Genomic DNA, 9,069 nt, shown 5'->3' on the forward strand with positions numbered 1-9,069 from the left:
TCTCCTGTTGTTTTGGTCCGCAAAAAGGATGGCTCTGTGCGCTTTTGCGTGGATTACCGGGCGCTCAATAAGATCACCCGCAAGGACGTGTACCCAATGCCACGCATTGACGACGCCCTCGATTCCCTACAAGGCGCGGAATACTTTTCAAGCCTCGACTTGCGTTCAGGATACTGGCAAATTCCCATGCATGAAGGCGACAAAGAGAAAACGGCGTTTGCAACCCCCGACGGGCTATACGAATTCAACGTGATGCCTTTCGGGCTGTGCAACGCGCCCGCGACTTTTGAGCGCATGATTGACACCGTGCTGCGCGGCCTCAAATGGAAAACTTGCCTTTGCTACCTGGACGACATTGTTATCTTTTCCTCAACGTTTCCTCAGCACCTGCAACGCTTAGATGAAGTGTTGACGTGCCTTGCCGGCGCTGGTCTCCAACTCAACACTAAGAAATGCTGTTTCGCCAGCAAATCTATCAAGGTCTTGGGACACGTCGTTAGCAAAGATGGAATTCGTCCAGACCCTGACAAGATTGATGCGGTTCTTCGCTTTCCGCGCCCGGAAAGACCGAAGGAGTTGCGGAGTTTCCTTGGCCTCGCCTCCTATTTTCGTCGGTTTATCCAGAACTTCGCCTCAATAGCTGCTCCACTACACCAGCTACTTGCTTCCGACGTCCCCTTTCGGTGGTCTGAAGAATGCCAAACAGCTTTCGACCTGTTAAAGGACGCCCTCACGTCCGAACCAATTCTCTGCCATTTTGACGAAGCCGCACCGACTATCCTTCATACAGACGCTAGCGGCCGCGGTATAGGTGCCGTTCTTCTGCAACGCGACACCTCTTCACAAGAGAGAGTGGTTGCATATGCCAGTCGCGTACTCACCGCTGCCGAAAAGAACTACACGATAACTGAGCAGGAGTGCTTGGCTGTGGTTTGGTCGGTACAGAAGTTCCGTCCCTATCTGCACGGCCGTCACTTCACAATTGTTACGGACCACCACGCCTTATGCTGGCTTTCCACTCTGAAGAACTTGTCCGGACGCTTGGGTCGGTGGATTCTACGCCTGCAGGAGTATGACTTTGACATAATTTACAAGTCTGGTAGAAAACATCAAGACGCCGACGCTCTTTCTCGCTGCCCGCTTCCTACTACCCAGATCAGCGTTGGCGAGACCTCGGCCGTCACTTCTACCGCAGTTCCTACGCTCGCCTCAATAGGCCATCTCTTCTCGGACGACGAGCCAACATTTCGCTCCCGCCAGCTGTCCGATCCATACTGCAGGCGTATTATGGACCACCTTTCGGAGCCTCCCATCCACCTAACGCGCGACTTCGTCGTCAACTGGTGCAATTTAAGCTGGAAAATGGCGTTCTTTACCGCCACATTTACCATCCTGACGGTCAACGCTGGGTTCCTGTGCTACCACGCGCTCTTCGACTTCATGTGCTTCAAGCCTTCCACGATGATTTGACTGCTGGTCATCTTGGTTTTCAAAAAAACTCTTGACCGCATTCGGTGTCGTTTCTACTGGCCCGGCCTTTATACTAGCGTAGCGCGCTACGTCGGTTCCTGCTTCCCATGCCAACGCCGTAAACTCCCGACATCTGCACCTGCGGGAACTCTACAGCCAATTCCGTGCCCCACACTGCCATTCGAGGTTGTAGGTGTCGACCTTTACGGGCCTCTTCCCGTCACATCTACTGGCAAACGATGGATAGTGACCGCCGTAGACCACTTGACGCGCTACGCCGAGACAACCTCTGTGATTACTGGCTCAGCTACCGAGGTTGCCGACTTCGTTCTTCACGGCATAATACTGCGTCATGGGGCTCCTCGTATACTGCTTAGCGACCGTGGAAGGGTGTTCCTGTCACAAATGTTAAATGAAGTACTGCGCGCTTTCGGAACTACTCACAAGACAGCTTCAAGCTACCACCCTCAGACCAATGGTCTCACCGAGAGGTTTCATCGTACTCTTGCTGACATGATAGCCGTCTACATCCAACCAGACCACAAGAACTGGGATACCCTGCTACCATTCCTCACTTTCGCCTACAACACGGCCGTTCAGCGCACAACTGGCTACTCGCCGTTCTACCTCGTTTAAGGACGTCCCCCTGCTACCTTTCTCGACGTTTCCCTCTTCAAGAGCCATGTTAACTTACCTCAGTCTCCCAGCGAAGACTACATTTCCCGACTGGCCCAGTCCCGCCATCATGCTCGCATCAACACAGACGCGAGACAACAGGATCGGAAGATCATTTACGACGCATCCCATCGTGTTGTATCTTTTCGACCTGGTGACGAGGTGCTGCTATTGACACCTATTCGCACACCTGGCCTCTGTGACAAGTTTCAACCACGCTTCATCGGGCCGTACATAGTTCTAGAACAGACTTCGCCTGTTAATTATCGTGTGACACCACTTGTACTCCCAACAGACCGCCGTTACCGCAGCACCGAGATTGTGCACGTTTCTCGCATGAAACTCTTCACGCGACGTTCCTCGTCACCTTGACTTGCAGCGGCCAGGATGTCCGCTTACACGTGGGGGAAATTAGTGTGGGCACTAGTTATGTGCTTCTTTCTCATCTGTGCATTATCATAATCATCATCATCCGTTTGTCTCTCTGTCCTCATCGTCACCGCGTGTCATTGCCATCATCATCGGGTGTGTGCGCGCTCGGCCCATTCTCTTCCGAGGCCTTGAGTCTAATAAACGTCGCGTCAACCAAGACGTCATAATACATACATATACATATCCGGGGCATGATGGCCGCGTTGCGCCGGCGCCGCGTGGCGCAACGCTTGCGGAACGCGTCGGAAGGAGCAATGCGCAACTGTTGCTATTCGCCCCTGTGCTGTCACGTGATTGCTGAGAGAGTGTGAGGGGAAGAGGCCACCGCTGGCACCATGTCAGGGCACGGAAGGACACCTGCGGACAACGCGAGCATGAGACATTAAAGGCTTTCGCCTTAAAATATCTAATAGCGTTGAGTTGTGCAGTCGACACTTTCAGGGCCCTACTAAAACACAAAAAAGTAACAAAAATTAACTGTTACAGTTGTTAGTTCGCGCTCGTCGTGTGTATACCTGTGCGTTATTTTCGTGCTTCCTTTGCGCTTGAGCGGCGCGTTGCAAGCATCGACCTACTTGCCGTGCTTCGTGTAACATTCTAATTTTTTGATATTGCATTTATTTCTTCGCCCTTGCGGCGAAACTGTTGATTTTTTTTCAAATATACCGTCTTGTGAGCGGAAGAAAGGCATGCTACTGCAGCGCAAACCCGAAAAGAAAACACTAAAAGGCAGAAAGAAGTAGAAAAAGTCGGCCTGTTACACTTTATATTCGACTTTGGCGCTACAACGTCACGTCCTTCAGTAGGTATAGACTCGCCCAAAAAACTCATTGTGGAACGCAAGCACGATATGAAAGTAACTAGGACAGAAGTGACACAGATTGGTTGCGGCCATGTTGGTAGTTGTGGTCACGATTGTTGGTGCTGCGATGGTTTAATGTATCTGGCTCAGTTTGATTCAAAAATATGCAAAATTTGGTTCATTTTTGATTCGAAACACTATTTTTGAGTTCACATTACAATAAGCAATTGTCCCATTTTAATTACAGTATTTGAATAGCGAATGAAACTTAGGCGTGCTTTACGCTCTCGTGAAATTTAGCGCAGTTTCGGTTGCTGGATATGGCACTTTTAGGAAAAAGAACTGCCATAAATTAGAAAAGTACGACAGCGTTGCTCTCTCTGGTCATCAGACAGAGGATATTTTGGCGAAATATCGAAACCCAGGTCAGCGCAACAACAGCCCTTTGTGTGTTCCCGAGCCATGCGTGGCTTCCTGAGGCGACCGGCATCCGCCCTCGCCGTACGAGTTGGCAAGCCTGCCCTGACTTATATTTGAAATATGTAGCTCTTATCTTCGGAGATTCGTAGGTGAATTGCAATCCCGAGCCACATTTGTGGAACACATGAACGACGGTAGTAATCGTCTTCGAGCCAGAATTATTCTCTAAACCAGAAAGCCGCCCACGTACATTACCCTACTGAAACATTCCGTATCCCATTCCAATAAATTCAGATGTTTTCTTACGGAAGGCAGATACATTCAATGTATTTGCCATATATTTCAGTAAGAATCTTATGAAAGCATCAAATGTTAGAAGGGCATACGGAGCGTTACAGTAGGCTACTTAAACAGCACGATGACTCTGGATATTATCGACACTGTCAGCCTTCCCTCCATGACAACCTTACTTTCCCTTTCCCTCCCGCTAAGGAGTATAGTCGTCATGAGATTTTGTACTCAATTGACCGATGAAGGCTATACTCGTCATGAACAAAAATTGGTCCCACATGGAACGAATGACGACTATACTTGTCGTAGTTGTCTTTCTTGATGCTACATCACCATTCTTGTCCATGTTGTGCCATTTGTGTGTCAGCTTTCATTTTGTTGCCATGTAGTGAAGCCATCTTCGAGCTAACTTTTTTGCGCAATGAGTGAAATAAAGGAACCCCATTGAATTGAAATAATGGCACCGTTTTATACAGAAAAAAAAGCTCCAGAACTAGGAGGGTAAAAGAATTCCGGTAAATATGGTACAGTTTCATTCTCTTTTCACGATTGGAAAGGGTTAGAACCGCAAAAACTTTAGATGCTAGATGCGGTTCAAACTCCTGCGCTTTGCTGATATAAATTTCCTTTTCGTTTACCGCATGTCAAACCCACATAAAACTAGAGAACTTCGAGAAACGATTCTACAGGAACACAGCTGATATTTGAAAACTTAAGATCATTGTTCCTCCCGTTAAAGCAAATTTTATGCAATTACTAATTTATCGTGCGGTATGCTATATTACAGATCTCGGATAGTCACGCAAAAGTTATTACAAGGTTTGACTCTAACACCACAGTCATTGTATGAGACCCTAACGGGGTCATTGAAATGTTGCACCATAACTAAGTCTACGATAAATAGACACAATAAATGCCTTTGAAATATGCCTACACACACCGCTGCCTCGTACCCCTAAAAAAATTTTAAAATTGCTTCAAATTTGGGAGAGGCAAAATGCCGTATTTGGAATACATCAGTGCCATATCTTTTCCCGCAATGTTGCTGTTGGTTGAATTTTGTGTTCTTCGATTTCGGGACGCCCACTTCAGGGCAGGGCTCCGATGCGAATGTACACATTAGTTTAGAGGGTGATCGTTCTAGCGCCAGAACAAGTTCTTAGGACCTCACTGTGCCAACTGTTATATTAAATGGCAGCACTTATTTCATTTGCAGAGGTAACGCGGGTTGCAACAGCTGCATGTTTCCAGTGCAGTAACAGCTCTTTTCATAAATCGCGGAGAAGGCTGTGAACATTTATAAGCTGTCTGTAATGCTCTATGTATATTTCTTTCATCTGCAGGTTCGCCGGCGAGATCAACATGTCCCATGCAGAAACAGGCAGCAGGCATTTGGGCATGAAATCTTCGCAGTGTGGCCTGTGCCGGAAAGTTTTCAAGTGCGCGTCGGGGCTCCGAGCACACTTGTTAGTTCATGCAGGCGTAAAAGGACATGCTTGTAATGTCTGCGGCAGGAAATTCGCTCAGAAATCTCAACTCGTCATGCACAATCGCACACATACAGGCGAAAGGCCTTTCGAGTGCTCGTCGTGCCCAGCCACGTTCGCGTCAAGTCATAGTCGGCAAAAGCATGCGTTGACCCACACTGGTGAACGGCCGCATCAGTGCAATACGTGCGGACAGAGATTCACCAGAAAATCAACACTCATACGCCACACGCTAACTCATTCGGGGATGAAAGTGTTTGTCTGCCATGTGTGTGGCGCAAAATATTCTCGCAGCGATAACTTCCGGCGCCATACACGGACGCACACCGGTGAGAAGCCCTACGTGTGCCAGCTATGTCCTGCTACATTCGCACGCATGAGACAGTTGAAAGTTCACTGTCTGAGCCACATTCGTGAGCGACCTCATAGGGGCGGCATAGACGAGCAGAGTTCGACCTCAATTGTGCAACCTTTGGAAAAATGAACTTATTCACTCAGGTATAGAGGAGTTCGACTGTAAGTTCTGTAGCCGGAAATTCAATTATAAACAAGCACTAAAAACGCACATGCGCACGCATACAGGCGAGAAGCCATATGCCTGCCACCTATGCTCTGCTGCGTTCGCGCAGAAGGCTACGCTCGAAGGACACGTGTCAACACACACTGGTGAGCGACCTCACAAGTGCGACATATGCCAGAAGACTTTCGCTGCAAAAGCGAACCTTTCGTACCATAAGCGTATTCACTCATCGATAAAGAAGTTTTGTTGTGAGTTATGTAGCCGTAAATTTATTCGTAAATCAGACTTAACCAGCCACATGCGCACGCATACGGGCGAGAAACCGTATCAATGCCACCTGTGTCCTGCTACATTCGCGCGCAAGAATGCGCTCGAAGGGCACGTGTCATCCCACACTGGTGAGCGCCCTCATAGGTGCAACATATGCGGCAAGACTTTCACGGCAAGATCGTAGCCTTTCAAACCACAAGAGTATTCACTCAGGGATAAAGAATTTTTTCTGTCAGTTCTGTAGCCGCAAATTTCATCGTAAATCACAACTAACTAGCCACATGCGCACGCATACGGGCGAGAAACCGTATCAAGTGCCACCTGTGTCCTGCTGCATTCCGCACAAGAATGCGCTCGAAGGGCACGTGTCATCTCACACTGGTGAGCGACCTCATATGTGCAACATATGCGGCAAGACTTTCACTGCGAGAACAAACCTGTGGAACCATAAGGTTATTCACTCAGGGATAAAAAAATTTTGTTGTCAGTTCTGTAGCCGCAAATTTAATCCGTAAATCACACCTAACCAGCCACATGCGCACGCATACTGGCGAGAAACCGTATCAATGCCACCTGTGTCCTGCTGCATTCGCGTACAAGAATACGCTCGAAGGGCACGTGTCAATGCACACTGGTGAGCGACCCCATAGCTGCAACATATGCGGCAAGACTTTCACTGCAAGAAAGTACCTTTTGAACCATAAGCGTGTTCACCCAAAAATTAGGTAAGCTTGATTCTAGTTTCTTGCTGCCGAAAATTTTACCCGAAAGATGGACGCGAAGCCCAGATAGTTTGAGAAGCTGTACTGCACACTGTGTAGTACAGCTTCACTGTGTAATACGGATGCCTGCAGAATTGCCTTCAGATTTGGGCTGTTTCGTGACATATGCGGTCTTGATGCTCCCATGTTTGGTAAGGAGTTTTGCCACGAGCAAATGCTCTAGGACTACACATACGAAGAGTTCATCACCATGGAAGCATCAAAACCGCATATGTTGACATCCCTTGGCTCGTGACCGTGGGCATGTGATTATCGTGCTGGAAATTTAGCTACCAAAAGAGCCGGTGGGACTAACTGCGGCAGCAGAGTGTACTGAATGCTTTATTCTACGATTTCTTTCATGGTATATCTCGTAGACTGAACCATCTGGATAATTACAACTGTACCAACACGGCCAAAAAATCACTCTATGCCATCCTGGCAGTGTTGAATTCTAACGAATCACAGAGAGAAATCGTAATCTTAAAGAAACCTCACGCAGAGAAAAGTGAAAGCAAGTTATTTTTTAGCATCACTGCACTCACTTTGCCTTCGGAAGGTAGAAGCCATGAATTTTTCATTCATTTCAGTTGCGGCCATTGTATGCCTTACTGCACTGTGTACGCAGCCTATGCGAAATAGGCACGTTCTTTGTGATGTTATGTATTCACTTGAGCCCCTGAGCGCTTCGTTTTGTTCTGTTCCTTCATGCCGAGGTACCAATTTAATTTGCAGTGCATGTCATAAGACTTACTGTTGCCAATCTCTTGAGTGTTTGATACGTGACCTGCTCTTTTTGTCGTATGCAATAAAATTGGGACTTAGATCTCGGTTGCATTCCTCATTATGTGATGCCACGTTCAGTAGATGCAAGTAAACCGTAGATGGTGTGCCGAAACAAATAAATTTGCTGGTGTTACTCGTAATCTGCTCTTTCGAGAGAGTTCGTTTCCTTGAAATGGACATAAAACTTGCCTCTTGTGGAGAATGAAGCGGAGGTGCAAAATGGCGATGTAGGTGGACCGACATATGTAAGCAGCGTTCCAAGTTTTCATGCTGAAATATTCCAAGTTCTCATGCTGGAAAAGCCTAGCTCATAAGGCACATATACACGGTCGGTGATTCCAGCAATCGCTAATGCATTTATTCTGCGTACCTCTGACGGCGCATTACGCTACCGTGATCTGTGTTCGCTAAATCAAGTTAGCATTGAACAGCTGTTACGTACCCTTAGCTTACTCTGCCCCACCCTCATATGAGATGAGAAAGATAATAAGCTTATGTGAAATAATGGTTAACTAAAGTCTGAATCATCAAAAACAGTGAATGTGAAAAGGAAATGTAGATGGTTGGAGAAGGAAACGGAAAATGAGGGATGGACAAAGGGAGGGATCTCACGCTGACAGCTTGGCGAAACAGATGGAATACTGGTCTACTTGAGAATGTGCTACCCGACATCCAGATGTGTCCTTTTAACGCAACTCGTTTCGCAGAAACTCCGGCGTCGGTGTCGGCGTTCTCTATTTGGATTTCAATAAATTTTCAACTGCATTAAAGCCGAAAGTAATCCGCAGATTAAAATCGAGAACGCCCAAGTCAGTCATCCGCCATTGTTCACTGAGGTTCACTGTTGAACGGGAAATACCTGATGACCACCTTTGAGGTACCCACTTATCACCATTGTTGTCACTATGGCTAAAACCAGTTTGCCATAATATTGTTCCAGTTGGCGTTCATCCGTCTCAATCCGGCAGAAGGCACCTATCCCCGAGAAGGTTCTGACATTTGTAAAACCTTGCACCACGGTCTGCGCCGAGCGTTGCTAGCCGTCTTTGCGGGTCAAAGCCCAATACAGCAGAAATAGGCACTCGCCGCAATATGTTCTTTGTTAGCATCCGTCATGCATCTCACACAGTCATTCTGGTCCCACTGCCTGAATAC

At 47.5% G+C, this 9,069-nt stretch overlaps 1 pseudogene; it reads left to right on the plus strand.

Annotated features, from left to right (window-relative positions):
• The first annotated feature begins 6,075 nt into the window (after positions 1 to 6,075).
• LOC119377696 (gastrula zinc finger protein XlCGF8.2DB-like) lies at positions 6,076 to 7,001 on the plus strand (annotated as a pseudogene).
• The last annotated feature ends 2,068 nt before the right edge of the window (positions 7,002 to 9,069 follow it).

The sequence above is a fragment of the Rhipicephalus sanguineus genome, unplaced genomic scaffold, assembly GCF_013339695.2.
Source record: "Rhipicephalus sanguineus isolate Rsan-2018 unplaced genomic scaffold, BIME_Rsan_1.4 Seq5426, whole genome shotgun sequence".
In the NCBI taxonomy this organism is placed as follows: domain Eukaryota; kingdom Metazoa; phylum Arthropoda; class Arachnida; order Ixodida; family Ixodidae; genus Rhipicephalus; species Rhipicephalus sanguineus.